General features: G+C 34.4%; 1 non-coding gene across 1 annotated transcript; it reads left to right on the plus strand.

Moving 5' to 3' along the window:
* The first annotated feature begins 19,049 nt into the window (after positions 1-19,049).
* TRNAE-UUC (transfer RNA glutamic acid (anticodon UUC)) lies at positions 19,050-19,121 on the plus strand. The gene has a single exon. It is a non-coding gene; the product is annotated as a tRNA-Glu (tRNA).
* The last annotated feature ends 629 nt before the right edge of the window (positions 19,122-19,750 follow it).

Genomic DNA, 19,750 nt, shown 5'->3' on the forward strand with positions numbered 1-19,750 from the left:
TGCTCCCTGGTCCCGTGCAGGGGCTGAGGGAAATTGAGGAGGAGGTGCAGCCGGACCCCTCTTCTCCTGGGCTGCTGCAGATGGAGCTCCCGATCCCGGGCCTTTCCCCTTGGCCGGGGATTTGGAAATAGTCACAGCCGGGGGAGGAGTCTTCTTTGATGTGGGCTGGAGTTTCTTCACAAGGGGACCCAAGCTGGATCTCCCTTCCTAGAACATCGCGTAGATGTCTAGTTCCCCTTGTTGTGCCATCTCCTCACATGCAAAAGAATGGGAAGTACGTTAGTATGTGTACAAATTCATCAATGTACATAATTTATGCATGTAGAGGATATTATAAAGAGCCCTACCCTTCGAGCTAGAGGAGGAGTCTATTGCCATGACCTCCGGCCTCAGAACCATTACAGGAGAGGGAAAGCCTAGATCTACGATTTCTTGGATTAGGGGAGGTTCAGGCTCAGGTTCTAGCTCAGGGCTGGACTCCTCTACATATTGCCTAAGTCTAGGGGCAAGAATGCCCTAGCGCAGGGAGTCCCACGACCTAAGGTTGGTCTCATACTCTTCAAAAAGGGCTGACCTAAAGGATAGAGTGTTATCTACGACTACAGTCCCTCTAGGATGGCCCATGTCGTACCATACCACTAATTGGTCCACACACTGAAGCAAGGTTGTGTTATAGGCAGGATCTCTAGGGTGGTGATGTATGAGCTGGTTGGGGTTAAACCTAACTAGCCTAAGGTCAGCGGTAGCCCTATCTAGATCCCTAAAAGGGTATGGGTTACCTTGGCTGGAGGAACCGACTACTGCCCCTGATAGAGCTCAGCCCGTGTCAGGGTTCCGAGCGACCTCAGGAGCTCGCCTCTTCCGAACGAGCGGCACCTCATCCTCTTCTTGCTCCTCACCATCATCGGCAGTAGCGCCTCCCTCTGGGATGGGCACTAGCTCATGGGCTATCGGGAAATTAGCCCGCGTTCTCCTCAAGGCCAAAGTCTGGCCTTCGGAAATTAATTTACACACCAACATGATGTCATCAGACACGAGCTGGCAGTAGTCCTTCTCGCTGGGTGGAAGCCCTGCCAAGGTATCGTATTGACCCCCAAGGGTCACTGATTTGGCCGTCCTCGCAAAAATGGTTGCACGAAGATACTCCAATTAGCATACACGCGAGAAGAATAAGTATGAAAAGAATAATTCTCTGAGCTAAGAAAGGAAAGGAAACTTACGAGGACGGTTGAAGTACTGGTGCTTGTAGTTGCGAAACCCGTTCGACATAAAGAACTGATCTTTGAAGTCATTGGGGTGGCTGGGTAGTTTGATGACTGCGGGTGAGTTTGGGAAGCAGGTTAGATAGTAAAACCAGTCGCCTCATCCCCGTTGGTCCGGGCTAGCCTAGAGGCAGAAAAATTACAAGATATCCACAAGATACAACACACGAGGTGATGCAATCTCAGCCCGCGGTGTAGTGCCACACGCTACCTATGCTACACGCCTAGGTTTCCCAGCAGACCCCTGATATTTAGGGATCCGTGTGTCAGAAAATCAGGCCACTACCCTCCTTGGGGAGCAGTTTAGAGCAAAAACGCCCAAGAAGCGTAGCCCCTAAGCAACCTAATGTCGAGCCCTAAAAACCTTTCATCTTCTACATGCTGGATGGGTATTTTCTAAAAATTACCCAGGAATCACCCAAAGATTTACCCAGTTTATGAACATCATAATCCTAGATATATTTTAAGACCTACTCAATAAACCTAAACTAAAACTTATGTACCAAAAATGCTTGGGAACAGCCTAATGCTAATGACGGTGAAGTGCAGATTAACATGATAAAGAAAGAAGAGATACACACAAAAACCAGTAAAAGAAAAGTTCCAGTGAAACATAAAACTTACAGTGTATTCTTCGACAAAAGGAATGAGCAACGTAGAAGGAAAGTTCCTAGAGAGATCCTTGGTGACTAGGCTTCCGAAGGTTTTGGTGGCAGATTTTCTAGGATTTTATGAGAAAAGGAAGAAGGGTTTTTAAAGTTTAAAAGAGAGAAAATTAGGAAAAGTTTCGAATGAAAGGTGATGAACACTAAAAATTGCCAGCCCTATTTATACGTAATAGGCCTAAAGAAACGCGGACCGTCCAATCAAGCTAATGCGGGATACGATGGTCATGTTTCAAAAGATTAAACAGCGGTAAAAAGGTGGCCAGGCCATTTAATGCAATCCTCGAAACCTGAATAGATGCCAAATCGCAGCATTCCACGTGTCCAGTACTCGGGTAATAAACAAACATGGGTAATCGCAATAGAAGTTTAAAAGTCCCCACCGTGTCAGTCAGAGAATGATGTCATGAGACACGGGCAGGGACTTGGGGGGCAAATGTACGTCCTGATATTCAGCTCGGGTCTTTTATGCAGCTCGAGTACAGCTGGCTAGCTAAGAACAATACTAAAGGACCCACAAGTTGATATTTCCTCTGTGAAGGCAGTGCGACTCCCCAGGTAATAACACGAGCTGAGGAATACGAAGCATTAAGGCACGAGTTGGAGATGGATATAAAACACAGCATCCTGGGCACGAGCTGGCGTTATGTTCAGGTCGTGGTACTCTGACAACCTGCCATGTCCAGGAGACTTTATAAACTTGGATACGTTATTTATAAACATGCGTGGTTAGACATTACATGTTTGATATCCCTGAATTCTCGGACACGTAACATAAACGTGCATGATCAAACATCACATGTCCGATTATGCCAGACGACCCATGATCAATTTTACCTAATGATTAGACCATACCTTAATATATATTGTAATATTCATTATTTGTGCAAGACAGGTCACATATAGGATGGGTATCCACGTGATGACCCCTGCACCGATCCTGGGATGGTTCTTCTATAAATACCAAGACCTTGGATAGAGAAGGGGTTGGGTTTTCTCTGTGTAATGCAAATACATTGTCGAAATATAGAGAGATATACAGTAATAATATCGACTCGTGGACTAGGGGGATTTTAGCCTCCGAACCATGTAAAAAGGAACGAGTGTTCTTACTATATCATTCTAAGCATCCTTAAGAGTTATTATCCTTAAGCACTAGTTTATTCCAGCTAATTATGTAATACACTATTGGCGAAAAACCGTGTCAACATCTTGATTTTAGCTCTTCAAATTATTTACTGTCGTTCATATTGACTCAGTGTCGTTGACCAAAATGTTGGTCAACACCTTAAAATTTTAAATTTTTAATTCACTAAAAATCTTTTTTGAACAAACTATTCTTAAACTACGATTTTAAATTTTAGAAAATTAATACTAAATTTTTTTTTAATATATTAAATATTTTATGTAGTAAAAATAGGAATACTTTAATAATATTGAAAATAAATTTGATTAAAATTATGCTCAAGAGTATTTTTTGTATTAATTTGTCAAATACAGAGTTATTATATTTTGGTATTTATTACATAATTCCTTTAAAAGCCCTTCCCTAATCAAGCAAGCTATGTCATTTTTAAGTTTGATGTAAAATAGAAAAAGTGGTGTTTTGGTGAAGTATTTTAAATGATAAAGAAGAGAAGCTGTGGGGAGTAGCCTTACACTTAGTCTTAGATGTCCAATGCCTATGATCTTCATGAAATTCATACTACCTTTGCTTGTCACACTTATCAATATTTGTAAACATTGTGTTGAAAAAATTAACAACACGAGACTCAAAAGTTTCTTATGATCAAAGTATCAAACAGATTATATGCAAATAAAACGGAGTATTAAATGCAGAAATTAAAAGTACAACAAATGCACAGAAAACTTATCCTAGTTCGACCAAATAAAGGACCTACTTCCAGCTCTCCTCAACAAGGAGTTCTTCTCTTATATCATGTGATTACAAGCACCAATCTCCATTACAGTACACCTAGAAACAGTAGAGAAAAAAGGAGTTTCTCTCACACTACACGCTAGCCCACAAGAACAATAATCTTGGTCACAAAACTCTCACTCTCTCTAACTTTCTCAATAGCCCCTCTTTACAATCTTCTCTCTCTTATCAAATAAACTTAATAAAATAAAGAGTTACATAAGTATTTATAGGCAACCACACAAGTCTAACTGAATACTCAAATCTTAGGTGTACTCTAACTAACTTAATTTACTTATAAAAAGAAGTGTATCTTCGATTCTGTGGATTTTCGATCAACAAATTCCACCTTAATCTACAAAAACCAAGAGAAGAAAACACTTGGGGGAGAAATCCAGTTAATCAATCTTCACCAACATTTAGCAGTTCCAAATAGTGATGGAACTTGCTAACAGTTAGAACTTTTGTGCCAGCATCAGCTGAATTCTCTTCACTTGGCACTTTTTCAAGTTCTATCTCTCCTTCTTCAATCTTGTCCCTGATCCAAAATAGTCTCACATCAATATGTTTGGACCTTTCATGATAAACTGGATTTTTACTTAAGTGAACCGATGATTGGCTGTCTGAGAACACTGTGGCTTTGCCTTTTATCATCTGAATTTCCTTCAAAATTCCCTTTATCCAAACAGCTTCCTTAAATGCTTCTGTGGTGGCCATGAATTCTGCTTCTGTAGTAGACAAAGCTATTACTGGTTGGAGTTGTGATTTCCAACTAATATAGCAGCTATTTAGTTGGAAGCAGTACCTTGTGAGTGACTTCCTGTTGTCTTTATTTGAAGCATAATCTGAATCAACATATCCTTCTAATTTTACTTGAGCTCCTGCCTTATTGAACTGTAAACCATATTTCAGAGTAGCTTTCAAATATCTCAGCAACCATTTCAGACCTTTCCAATGTTCTTCCCCCGGGTTAGACATAAATATGCTCAATATACTGACAACAAAAGCTAAATCTGGTCGGGTACTTATCATGGCATACATAATACTCCCAATAGCTTCAACATAAGGAATACGACCATTCTTTTCTTCTCACTTTTAGTTTTTGGCGACTGTTTATATGAGAATACAAAGTGACCAGCTATAGGCACATTTACCTTTTTCGCACTTGTCATGTTAAACTTCCTTAGAACATTCTCCAAGTACTTGCTTTGAGATAGCATCACTTTCTTTTCCTTTCTATCTCTTAGAATGTCAATGCCTAAGATTTTCCGAGTTGCTCCTAGATCCTTCATTTCAAATTCACTCTTCAAAACATCTTTCAATTTCTTAATTTGGCTTGAATCTTAGCCCATTATGAGCATGTCATCAACATAGATCAACATAAATGTGGCTGCTTGTGAATTTAAGTTGGTGTAGTAAAGGCAAGTATCATACCTTGATCTTGAATATCCAACTTTTGTCACTACTGAGTCAAATCTTTTATACCATTGTCTTGGGGACTGTTTAAGTCCATACAAAGACCTTTTCAGCAAGCACACTAACTCTCCTTTCTTGGATTCCAGCTTAAATCCCTCGGGTTGACTCATGTAGATGACCTCTTCAAGCTTTCCATTTAAGAAGGCAGTTTTGACGTCCATTTGCTCTATTTCCCAATCAAACTGAACTGCTAGAGCAATCATCATCCTGATGGTTTTCATCTTTACAACTGGAGAAAAAATCTCAGAATAATCTATCCCTTCGACTTGTGTGTATCCCTTAGCCACTAGTCTTGCCTTATACTTCTTTGGTTCTTTTTCAGTGATGCCATATTTTATTTTGAAAATCCATTTGTTGCCAATTATCTCCTAACCTTCAGGTTTCAAAACTAGATCCCAAGTTTCATTTTTCTTCACTGAATCAAGCTCTTTTATCATTGCTTGTTTCCATTTGTGAGCATCTTTGCTGCTGATAGCTTCAGAATAATATCTTGGACCGTCCTCTTTTGACTCTTTGTTCATGGAAAGTGCATAGGCTATGATGCATCTAACCATTTCCAATAAAGTTGCTGCTGGTGGTAGTGTTGAGTAACTAAGCATGCATCTAACCATTTCCAATAAAGTTCTGTTCCGGTGTTCCACTACACCATTTTGTTGCGGAGTACCTGGGGCAATAAGTTATGATAAAATCCCAAGTTCAGTTAAATGATCTTGGAACTACATATCCAAATATTCTCCACCCCTATCAGATTGCAATTTATTTAACGTTTTACTTAATTGGTTCTGAGCCATTGCTAGGAATTCTTGAAAATTTGAAAATTTGAAAACGTTTTACCTAATTAGGTAAAGACATGAGTATCTAGAGTAATCGTCAATGAAAGTGACGAAATACTCAAAACCACTCGTGGCTTGTACATTCAAAGGTCCACAAACATCTGAATGCACCAGTCCAAGTGATTCTTTGGCCTTATAACCCTTTGCAGAGAATGGACTCTTGGTCAGTTTGTCTTCTAGACAAGATTCACAGACAGGTAATTCACCTAAGGTGAGTTCCCTCAAAGGTATGTCCTTTGTAAGTCTTTTAATCCTATCATAGCCAATGTGACCTAGTCTCAAGTGCCATAAATACGTCATATTATCGTTATCGGTCTTTTGACGTTTATTGGTCCTATGTTTAGCTACTTTGAATAAATAATTGTTAAGAGCGAGGGGTTCGTTAGGTTGCAGAATATAAAGCCCGTTTTCCAAACATGCAATACAAAATTGTGATCCATTGAAAGAAATAGATATATTAGAACTTGTGAAAGTCATAAAAAATTGTTCTAATTGCAACATGGAAACTGAAATTAAATTTCTACTAAAATCCGGAATAAAAAATACATCTTTTAAAATTAAGTATTTATTTCCGAACTTCAGACGAGCTCTTCCTCTAGCTTGGACTGCAACGAACGCTCCGTTCCCAACTCTAAGCTTTAAGTCGCCTTCGTCCATTTCCTCCCACGATTCAAGAAGCTGTAAAGAGTTACAAACATGGTTGGTAGATCCAGAATCAGTAATCCAAACAGATTTATCATTCTCTAAAACACATGTTTCTAAGATGAATGAACTATAATCATTACCTTTGTTTTTCACTGCTAGAAACTTGGGGCAATCTTGTTTCCAATGCCCCTTCTCTTTGCAGTGAAAGCATTTATCTTTACCTTTCTTATTTTTCTTGTTCTTCCCCTTAGGCGTCTGTGCACTTGGTTGTGCACTCGTCTTTGTACCCTTTGCAGGCTTGGGGTTGTTTTTTTGTCCAGCTTTCCTCTTGTTTCCAACTTTCGAAGATGAAGCTTGGTTAGCTTCAGCCTTAGCTGGATCAGCAGCAACAACAGTAGTCTTATTTTCTCCTCCTTTACTAGGTCCACCCATGATAGGCTCAATAATCTGAAGCTCGTTCATGAGTTGCGTCAGACCATAGTTGAGTTGATCACGAACGTGCAGACACGATGCCATTCGAGCATTTGCGATGCCATCACAAGCATTGACAGTGCCATCACAAACGTGCGGACACGATGCTCATTTTGGGGATTCCTCAATCACGACGAATTCAGAGTTGTCACCAATCAACTTTATCTTGATATTCTGCTTCCAATTAAGGAAGTTTTCTCCATTGAAAGTTGAGAAAGGATGGGAGTAGACTCAGACACTACTTAACTTAAAACTACAAATTATCAATAAAATAGAAATCAATCACATTTGCTCAATAAAATTTCTATTCACATAAATTTTAAGAAATAGGACAACATATACAAAAAATATGTAAGATATGAGAAAAAATACCAAAAACAATCATGTCTCTATTTCTTAGGTTTTTAACTAATCTATGATATCCTTGTCCCGGTTGGTGAGAGTAAAAAAATAACACTAGTTAAATAGAGTTGTAAACTCATTCATAATGAACACCACTATTAACAACCTACTATTCGATCAAAATAAGAAAACAAAATCTTGTATTTTATGAGCTAGACCCACGGTTTCAATAATCATAGATTTAGTCCTAGTAGTCACCGTAGGGGTGAGTCTAGTAGAATTTGACCTATAATTATCTATCTTTTGAAATCTAACACTGTCAAAATAGCTAATGAACACCGTAGGGGGACGAATTAAAGCGCCTCAAGGCCCCATTAAGCTATTGACTATGTTAAACCAATGGTGGAGATCGAATAAAATTCTTAAAATAAGCTCATTATAAAATTAAAAATAGTATTTTTATTATTTATTTTTAGAAAATTAATAACTATGGTTTTCCAAAAAATTGAAAAGATTAAATTTTTGAAAACCAAAGTTCTATAAGTTCCTATTAATTCAAAAGTGTCACATTGAAACAAATTCAATTAATTTAGAATTAATTTATTGCTAATCAATATTTATGTTTAACTAATATAATGAACCTATACAATTAAGTCAAACTCAGGCAAATGGACCATAACAATTGAGCTTGTATGGAGGAGGGCTGGGTCCAGTATGTCGTTCCCACTACCAAGGCCCCTAATCTTCCATACAAGGTCCAAAAGACAAGAATTTAAACCTTCATTTTATTAATTGTTATTAATTGATTGTGCACACTGTAGTCATGCAAAGCAAATGGTCATTTACAAGTGGAATCACCCACAAGAGATGAATTTAAACTTTACATTTTCTAATGGGCCCAAATAAAACCTATCATTTTATGAATATTTTATTTGGCAAAATCCATATATCTAACAAACATATGGGCCACTATATGCATCTAAGTCCAATTGCAAAAATATCACATATAGTGCAAACAAACATGTTATAATTGGATGGGCCTAATCATGTTACTATATGCGCAATTCTACGAATTTATGCAAAAATACCATAATTTATTTCATTTGCAAAAATACCACAATTAATTATCTAAAATTTATCAAAAAATTCAAATTAATTAATTTTTTACAAAAAATAAGTCAATTTAAATGACATTTATCAACAATTAATACTAGTTAATTTAAATTTCATTTATCAACAATCAACTTGGTTTTAGGTTAATTTTAAAAAAATATATTAATTTAATTTAAATAGGATTTATCAACAATTAACCAAAGTTAATTTAAATCTCATTTATTAAAAAAATATATTTTATTAATTGGTTGAAAAAAAATTATATTTCTCAAAATTTAACCAATTTTAAATTTTAAAATCAATATCATAATTGTTTTTCAAAAATATCTTATGTTGTTACAACTATAAGCAAATATTTTAACAATTTAAAAAAAATATATTAATAGTTATAACAACCCTAAAATATCTTAAAACAGTTAAACAAGTTCAAATATCCATGAAAATATCTAACTAACAAATTTTAAATTTCAAATAATTTAAATATTAAAAATGATAGAATAAACAGATATTTATATTTTCAAATAAAGATTTAATAAAAATATCAAGAATTTAAAAGAAAATATCTTAAATATATGATATCTTAATTCTAATATTTTAATATATTAAAAGATTTAAAATTAAGTTGTTAGTCTATTTTTAAATTTGAATTTGAATATTTGTAGAAAATGTCTAATTATTTAAATCTCAACTAAAAAAAATATTTTATTTTAAAAAACAATTTTAAATACAAAAAAAATCTGATATTTTTGGCTTTGATTATAAATAATTAATTTTTACATTTTTATTTCTTTAATTAAAAAATAAATAAAATTTTTTTGGATGAACAGTACCACAGGTATTGTTCATCGCGTGGCTGGTGCGCGCGCGCATGGCAGCCAGACCAAATTTTTCAAAAAAAAACTTTTGAGAAATTTTTTAAACCAAAACTATTTTCTAATTAATTTTAAACATGTTTTACACAAAATAAAGCATATATAAAAATTATTAGCATACAAAACACAACAAAATAATCTAAAAATTGCTAATATTCACATAAAATTCAATATGCTTCATAAAAACATGAAAACCATCCAATTATTCAAACATATCAAATAATCCAATTTTAAACATGTTCATGCATGAAAATAAAGATTACCAAAGGCTCTAAGGCCAGTTGTTGGAAAACTTTTACAATATCTTTATTTATTTTCATGTAGATCTAATATTAAACAAATTAATATGAGATAACCTAGAACATGTTTCTAAAATTGAATTCAAAGAGAAACAAAGATAAGAATACTTATAGTACACGTAGCGGAATGAAAGATTCATTCCTTCAATTTCTCTAACTCTTGTATCCTTTTTGTCGCAGAGTATTATCAAGAAACTGAATTGTTCTTCTAATTTCTTCATAGTCTTCCAACGTATCTTTAGAATCACCTAGACTAGAGTGGGAAATTCTCAACACATGAGATAGATACAGAGAGAAGAAGAGAAAATAACAAAGAGACTTAGAAAATGACTAGTGTTTAGAGAGAATCTAAAACCTATCAGAAAATCTGACTAATGGAACTTATGAATTTGTCAGAACTTTTTTTTTTTACTTCTCTCTAAGCACTCATTTTATAGATTCAATTAGGCCATTTAATTTAATTAAAAAAATCGATAAAATAATAGCCAATTTGAAGCCCTAGGTCGAAATTATCATGGGCTTTAGGCCCGTGAAATTTCCCATTTGATTATAAGTCCATTGGACTTAAAATCAAGGCATGTATTATTTTCTATTGATTTAATTAATTAAATAATTATTTAAATTGTTGATCCCAAAAGAGGGTGTTTTAATAATTAAACTCGCAAGTGCACGAATCGTTTCAGAATATAATGTTCATGTAAGTACGAGGTCGAACCCATGGGAGTTGACTAACATCAAAAGAAACTATTTCAAACAAAGCAATAATATTCTAACCTAGTTCCAAATATTTGATGAGATTTTGTTTTAGAAAAAATAAAAGACAAGTAATAAAAAGATTAATGATTAAATAGAAAAATGGTTTTCAAATGAGATAAGTAAAATAAGATTATTAAGATGTTAGAATCCACAAAATGCAAGTTCAATAGTATTTATAAGTATATTGATTCCCAAGTTTAGATATAGTTGAAATAAATCACACTATACTTTTTTTTCAAAATATATTTTCTTATTCAAGCACAAGTTACTCTTTAAAAAATGTAGGATTTTTCTTCACTTATATAAGATATAATTTCTAAGCATTAGTTGTGTTACAACCTAATGAAACTACAAAAAATCAAGGAGATTATGTTTAGGCAAAATATGATACTTATGCTCTAAGAATTAGATGTGAACAATTTAATGAAAAACATTTAATCAAAGAATATCATATTTTTGCATAATGAAGAACTAAGTGTAATATGCTTTAACACTCAATGATAGATGAAAAATGCATATCTTTGATAGAAAAATCCATAAACAATATTACACAAATGGGAAATCAACATACAATAAAAAAAATACTATCTAGTTAGATTTTGCTTCATCATCATCTTAATAACCTTTGAAAAAGATTAGAAGCTCATAACTAGATTGAAATAAAAATTACAAAATAACATACTTGACATGCTCTTCAAAAGATGAAAATGGTAGAGAAAAAATAGTGAAAAGAAGAGAGAAAAATATGTGTAGAAGGTGTTGAAAAGATGAAGAAGAAGAGCTTCCCAAATGGTCTTACAAGGCTCTATTTATAGGCAAAATATGGAGATTAAATTAATCAAATTAAAATAAATAAATTGATTAATTTAATTGTGTTGGGAAGTGGTGGGATAAATAGAGTAAGTGTAAGAGTATTGGAAAGATGAAATGTTTGGTTGGGTAAAATATTAGTGAAAAGCTAGGGTAAAAAAATGAATTATGAATGTTTATTTAGGTAAGAAAAATAGGGAAGAGTGAATTGATATTTGAGTGAAAAATATTGGGAATAAAAATGTGAGTTTTTGGTCTTATTTTTGTGGCTTTGGCATGGTTGACTTGGGCTAGGCAGATGGTGCTTGAGCCGAAGTGGACTGAAGGCATGGACTGATGCTGAGCCAGGCGTTGGGTTTATTGCTGGGAGCTGGTGGCGTGGAGGAAGGCTTCATTATTGCGCCTTGGATGTAAGGCTGGCCCGTACAGCTTGGAAGTCTTCAGGAGGAAGGGGCGTGCGACAAGGTGGTTTGTTGATATGCATATGTTGAAGAGGTGATATATGCTTAAGAGGTCATATATGCTGAGGAGTCAAGTGAAGGCTGGGAGAGCTTTGGAGCGAATTAGGCCTTGGGCCTGGCTGGAGGATTGGTGGCATTGGTCATTTGCCACTTTTCTTCCTTTCTTTCTTGAAAATGCCACACTTTTCTTCATTCTTTTTCTTACTTTTCAAAGTCCAAAATTGCAATAACTTCCCTACCAAATAAATTATAAACTAAATTAAAATTAAATATTTTCATTAATAAAATATATCATATAACTCCAATGAAAATATTAATTAAAATTTAATTTACATAACATTTATTTTCAATAAAATCATATTTTTAGCATTCAACTAACAACACTAATTTCAACTAATTAAATTACAACATAAAACAATAAAATATCTATAAAAACATATAAAAATCTAGAAAATTACAATAAGACTAATAAATGCCAAATTACTTAAAAACTTAATAAATTAATTAAAAACTCAAGAATTAAGCAACAATTAGCACATAAAAAGTGGTAAAATAACTCTATTTTGTAGAGTTATCATAAATCCTTTATCAAATGACCATGGGATTAAGATGAAGATATTAGAAGAGGCACACACTACCCCATACTCAATTCACCCGGGGTCTACCTAGATGGCTCATGACCTTAAGGCACTATATTGGTGGCCAATAATGAAGAAATACGTAGCAAAGTATGTGTCCAAATGCCTAATATGCCAGCAAGTAAAGGCAAAACATCAGTGACCCGCAGGCTTATTGCAACTGCTTAGAATTCTGAAATAGAATTTGGAAGACATAGCCATGGACTTCGTGACATGACTACCACGAACAAATAAGCAAAAAGACTCGGCTTGGGTTGTGGTGGATAGACTCACAAAGTCAGCTCACTCCCTGCTTGTCAAGACTACGTACACTGCAGACCAATATGCGGACATTTATGTTAAAAAAATTGGACGACTGCATGGAATCCCTAAGACCATAGTATCTAACAGAGGTTCGATGTTCACATTGCAATTTTGGGGAAGCTTGCAGCAAGCCATGGGTAGCAAGCTAAGTCTCAGTACGACATTTCATCCTCAGACCGACAGACAGTCCGAGCATACCATACATATTTTAGAAGATATGTTGCGTGCTTGTGCACTGGACTTCGGAGGATCATGGAGTAAGTATTTTCCAATTATAGAGTTCTCCTACAATAATAGCTACGAGGCAATGATCGCTATGCTGCCCTATGAGCTACTTTATGGAAGGAAATGCCAGTCATCGTTACATTGGGACGAGGTAGGAGAAAGACAACTTCTTGGACTCGAGGCTATTAGAGAGGCTTAAGACGCAGTGGAAATGATTAGAAAGTGTATGCTCGTTGCTCAGAGTCGACAAAAGAGTTGTGTGAATGCCAAGCAATGAGATGTGGAATTCAAGGTTGGAGTTCAAGTCTTCTTAAGAATATCTCCAATGAAAGGAGTGAAGCAGTTCGGGAAAAAAGGCAAACATAGTCCCTGGTACATAGGTACTTTTGAGATATTGGACAAGGTGGGACCATTATCATATAGATTAGCCCTACCACCAGCTCTAGTAGATAACCACAATGTGTTTTACATTTCGATGCTGCGTAGATATGTGTCAGACCCATCCCACTTTCTCAAGTACAATACGTTAGCACTTCAGAAAGACCTAAGTTATGAGGAATAGGCCGGTTCACATCCTGGAGAAGGGGGTAAAGGAATTATGGTCAAAGAGTATTCCGATAGTCAAGGTCTTATGGAGTAATACCATAGAACTGGAGGCATTGTGATAATTGGAGAAAGACATTCGAGCATGGTATCTGGAAATTTTCGGTAAGTAAATTTCGATGAAGAAATTCTTTTAAGTAGGGGAGAATTGTACCGCCTCAGAATTTTACATAGTTAGATAATAGTATCTTTTGCTGTAGTGTTTTAGTTTTCGTGGATATTGGTTCAAGCCGGGAATTATTTGGAAACTCATAGAGATAGTTATGGATTTTATAAGTTTAGCCTATAGTTTAGAAATATTAAATTTATCATAAGGTTTAATTATTGAAGCTGGTCTTAGAAATATTATCTATTATAACCTAAGGTTTAGATAGAATAATTAAGAATGTGACATTTGTCACACGTATGTTTATTAAGGATTTTATATGAATAAAATAATCAAGGATAAACCTAGGAAGCCTAGAACCTTCCCTCAGATGTTAGGATCTCATATTACTTAGTCAAAATGGTTTAAACAACTTCAAGTGTGCTTAAAATGTGCAAAAACTCGATTTAATATATCAACGTAAGCCGATATATCACAGCTATAGGGGCTGATATAGCACTTATGTTGATACGAAACACACGTCGACTTCGCATAAACGAAACCAAGGAGCCTCGAGAAAATGGGGCAGACGATATATCGCTTATAGGGGGCGATATATCAGCTCCTTCAGCCCATTTTGAAACTCCATGGAATCCGACGCTAAAAACAGCCCTCAACAACTTGGACTTGCTTTTGAACGATTTTGACCGAGTTATGAGCATCTGTTAAGTAGAAAATTCCATTTTTACTCATTTTAAAGGGAGTTAGTTTCACTCCTAGAACTCTATAAATATGGCCCTTCACTCAGCCATTTTCATCATCTTTCAAACACTTCTCAGAGCCTCTAAGCTGCCAATTTCGTTCTAGAGAGAAACATTAGGGTTTTGGGGTTAAAAGCTTTCAAATCTATGCTTGTCTAAACACTTGGGAAGTAAGCTAGAGTGTGATTTCAGTATTGAGGTATAGATCGAAGCTCTAAGCTATCTAAGGTACTCTTAATCCTTGGGTTTAGTCCATTGATATTCCTCTTATTCTTTTATTTTACTTCAAACCCTAACTCGTTATAATGGCTTTTGGTTAGGTGCTTGATTTCTTTGAAAATTAAGGTTTTTGGTAAGTTCTTATCTTGATGGTTTAGATCTTCTTTTCTTTAGGAAACTTATGGTTTTACTGTTTGGTTTTAGGAGTTTCCAATCCCGCACTTGTCTCCAATACCCCAGATTTTGGTAAGGAAAATAAGTTAGATTTTATGTGCTATGTGTTTGTTTGTATATTTTTTTAATGTCTTTTAGTCACTTGGGAAATATGGTTGCTTAGAAAGCAAATCCCGAGATTTTTTATCATTATCGTAGACTATAGTTGTGTCTAAACCTACCTCTAAAATAGTAGATAAGAGGACTATAGCGGTTTCTATCACATACTATGGTAATGAGTTAATGACTATTAATATTGTAGTCCATTTTTATGTTTCTATGTTTTATGTTATGCTTTAGTAGTTTTTCCTTATTGGACATTAGGCTGATTCTTTTTTATTTATATTGTGCAGGTAAATGAACATGGAAGGTGAGAAGAATCCTAGGTGGCTTTGGCATGTGTATTGGGTGAGGACTAAAGGAATGGACTGATGGGATCAATCGAGAATGATGTTGACATTTATGTCTTTTTAATGTATTTATGATTTTCGCATATAGTATTTGAACATTTAAAATAAAGGTTTAATTTTCTTTATGATTTTATGTATAAACTGTATAAACAATGGGATCCCATATTTTTGGATTTTTTATAATAAATTTTATTATTTTATGTATGTATCCAAAGATAGTAGTTGTTGTCTTAGTAGTTTTAGGTTTTAGGTCTTTAAGTTAGTTGGGTCTTTATAGTTGATTTCAGAGCTACAATTCATATGCATAAAGTTCTTCTTGATACACATGCAAAAGCTCCGGTCTTTACAATTAGCTCATGACCGGCTGTTGTGTCTACCAACTGATCGATTCAAGGTAGTGGAAAACAATCCTTAGGATAGACCTTATTGAGGTCGAAGAACTCAATGCAAGTTCTCTACTTTTCATTGGGATTTGAGACCAAAACAGGGTTAACAATCCAAGTTGAATATTTTGCTTCCCTTATGAATCCACACTTAAGTATGCGAGCTACTTCTTCTTCTAAAGCTTCTGATCATTCTTTCCCCAAAAGCCTTCATTTTTGTACCTTTGTAGGCACATTCCTGTCTAGATTAAGAGTATGCATCATAACATTTGGATTGATTCACACCATATCTTCATGTGACCAAGCGAAGACATCCAGATTATTTCTCAAAAACTCGACCAGCTCATTCCTTCTTTCAGTGCCAATATTATTTCCAACCTTTACAACCCTTGAAGGTACCTCTGGGTCAACATTGATTTCCTCGAGGTCCTCCAATGCTTGGAGCTTAGATTTTTCTTCACCCAATCTCATATCAATGTCATCCTTTTGAGCGACCTCGTTATCTCCTTTTGGAGGTTCTTCCGCCCCATGGGCAATTTCCATTACTTGAGGCTCCTCATCCCCCTCAATGATGACCATCGTTTGCTACCCGCGTTGTGATTTTCCCATCATAGCAATGTTATAGCATTCTCTGGAAGCGAGTTGATCTCCTCTTACAGTACATATACCTGAGGTCAATGGGAACTTCATTGCTAAATGTCCAATTGAGGTGATAGCCTCAAAAGTCATCTGTGTGGGTCGTCCCAAAATTGTGTTGTATGCATCCATTCAATCGATTACAACAAACTCGAGAATTTTAGCAACATCTCGCATATCATCTCTCAGTGTCATTACAAGCTCAATCATCCCTATGGTTGTTATTCCTTCTCTTGAGAATCTGTATAGGGTCATCGAGGTCGCCTTAAGATTGGCTACAGATAGCCCCATTTTTTCTAGGGTGGACCTGAATATCATGTTTACAGAGCTCCCACTATCAATTAATATTCTTTGTACTCTTTGATTGGTGAGCTGAACGGTTATCACCAGCAAATCATTATGCAAGAACTAGACGTGGCTAGTGTCCTCTTCCGTGAAAATGATTGGTTGTTTCTCTAACCGCTATTGTTTTGACAACCTTTGATCTGGAACGAACTCGGCACCATTGTGGGTTTTTAGCTCTTTTATGTACCTCCTCTGGGCCCCATTACTTGTGCCTGCCGGATGAGGTCCTCCGGCAATAGTGGCTATGTCCCCCCTTCTATTGGAGAAAGGACGATCTAATTTCCATGATTCGGTTGAGCCTGGGGTTGATTGACCAGATTTTCCAGAGTTGGTTGAACATTTTTCCTCGCTGGCTGATTGGGAACTACTCTGTTTCGGGCATATTAGGAAAACGATCCAGCTTGGATGAAAGTCTCTATCTCATCTTTTAGCTGACGTCAATTTTCAGTGTTGTGGCCAATGTCGTTGTGTTATCGACAGAATTTGGCGGGGTCTCTCTTCGCCCAATGGTGCCTCAAGGGCTTTAGTTTCTTCCATGGAAGACGATTAGAGTTTTCCAGGAAGATACACTCTCGTGTATCAGTCAGGTTGGTATAGGCAGTGTAGATGGACTTGTACTTTTCACCAAGCTTATTCTTTTTGGTGCCATTTTGGTCGCCCTCATCAGCCCCCTTCCGCTTATTGCTCCCCGCCTAGTTATTCTGGGTAGCGGGCTGAGCCGTAACTGCAACATCCATTACCACTCCAACAGAATGAACATGGGTCTGGCTGGTTCCTACGACAATAGATGGTCCAAACGAGTAATTGATCAAAACACAAGCTTCAAAATAGTATAAACTTTTATTTTTTTTTCAATTTAAATTTTTAATTTTAATTAAAGTTTTATATTTGAAAGAGTAAATACTATTTTGGACCCCGTGTTGGGCAAAATTTACCGATCAGACCCTCAGTTTTGTTAAATGACAATCTAGACTATGTGTTTTGTAAAATGGAACAAAATAATACCCTTGACCATGAACCCGATTTTGGTCAAACTATTTTTTTAATATGAATAAAATACCCTTGAGTTTTTTTTTAATTATTTAATTTAATAATTAAAAAACAAAATTAAAACTTAACCTTCAATTAAACTAAAATCTTAAATAATATTTAATTAAAACTAAAACTAAATAGAATTAAAACAAAAATCTATTTTTTTTTCTTTCTAATCTACAACGTGTTCTTCACATTCACCTCCATTCTTCCTCATCTTCCTCCCCTCTTGTTTTTCAATTTTTCTTCAATCTTTTGCCATTCGTCTTTTTCTCCCTTCTTCTTCTTCTTCTTATTTTTCTCTCCCTTCTTCTTCTTCTTCTTCTTATTTTTCTTTTTCTTCTTCACAAATGAGCATATGAGTTTTTAGATCTATGGAGTAATTGCGCAAAACGCGAAGGCCAAAATAATAATTTTTTCCCTTTATAAATTAAGGGCTCTTCGATGTAGAACCTCCTAGGCTTGGATCTAACCAATCTTTGCCTAGGATCAACCCTGATTATACAAGTACTTATTTATTAAATGTAGGGACAGCTTTTGAATTTAAGAACTTTTGTTGTTTCAAACTTTCAGAATGTTTCTTCTAAAAAAACACACTTTCAGAATGTTTAATTATTTTTTTTACTAAAATATAAGATTTAATTTTTTTTTTCAGAGTTGTCTTGTGCTATTAGCGGGACATAATTGGGCTCAAATTCTCGGTCTTCTAATTAATGTAATTTTTTTCAAATTAACAATGTTTATCATAATAAATTTGATATTGTTTCTATATATATATATATATTAAAATTCTATTGTTTAATTTTTCAATGCTATCTCTTATGTTGGTTGCAATTTTAATATTGTGGCACATATGAATTAGAATACTAATACAATCTATTATGACAAAAAAAAAGTTAATAATGAATAAAAAATGAAACAAAAAAAAACAATTTATCGTAACAACATATTAGTAACAAAAATTAAACCAAATTATGATAGTTATTGTAAAATTATAATTAATTAATTTAAATGATATGAACTAGTTAACAAATGTGACTATAAAAAAGAAAAATATATATCATCAAGAAATAATTGAATTCCTTTTTTTAAATAATAATAATAATAATAATAATAATAATTGAATTAAGACCAAGAAGACACTTTCCAACCCTAATTTTTATTATAATTATTTTTGTATGTTGTAATATAGAAAAAAACAAATCTATTTATAAGAAGGAAAAAAGTCGAAAACTAAGATATTATTATTTAATATTCTTGAGCAAATTAACATTCCGTTGTCGTCCAGCGGTTAGGATATCTGGCTTTCACCCAGGAGACCCGGGTTCGATTCCCGGCAACGGAATTTTTGGTTTTCTTTTATTTAGTTATTTTTTAAAATTAAGTTTTTTGTTACTGAACTGAGCTTATGTTGTATCACATTTAATCAAAACACTGACGATATTTTTTGGTCACAGATTTGTTTGTATACATATACATTGTATATTTTAGTATTTGTTAGAGAATGGAAGTACGTAATTTTAAATATTCCTGTATATGAAATATCAGTTGTCCTACTACTACCATCGACACGGTTAACTAGAATATACTAAATCTTTCGCAAATAAATTAAGCTATAATTTAATTATAATAGATAATCTATTACATATATTTTACCTATTTAGTTAAATATTATATATTAAGTGATAAATTTAATTATAATAAATAATATTTTTTATATATACATCATTTAATATATATTTTAAATATAGTTAAATAATAAATTATATATATATATATAAAAGATATTAGCCACAATGACAAAATATCTCTAGCAACGAATAATAACTAAAAGAGAAAATAACATAACCAAAAAATTTGGTTCACTTCTTTTATATACACACACACACACTAGATACAAGCAACTTAATATTAATATGTACATTTGCTTAATTTTATTTATAGAATTTATTAATTATTTTTATTAAATTTATA

Source organism: Humulus lupulus, chromosome 3 (assembly GCF_963169125.1).
Source record: "Humulus lupulus chromosome 3, drHumLupu1.1, whole genome shotgun sequence".
Classification (NCBI taxonomy): Eukaryota; Viridiplantae; Streptophyta; class Magnoliopsida; order Rosales; family Cannabaceae; genus Humulus; species Humulus lupulus.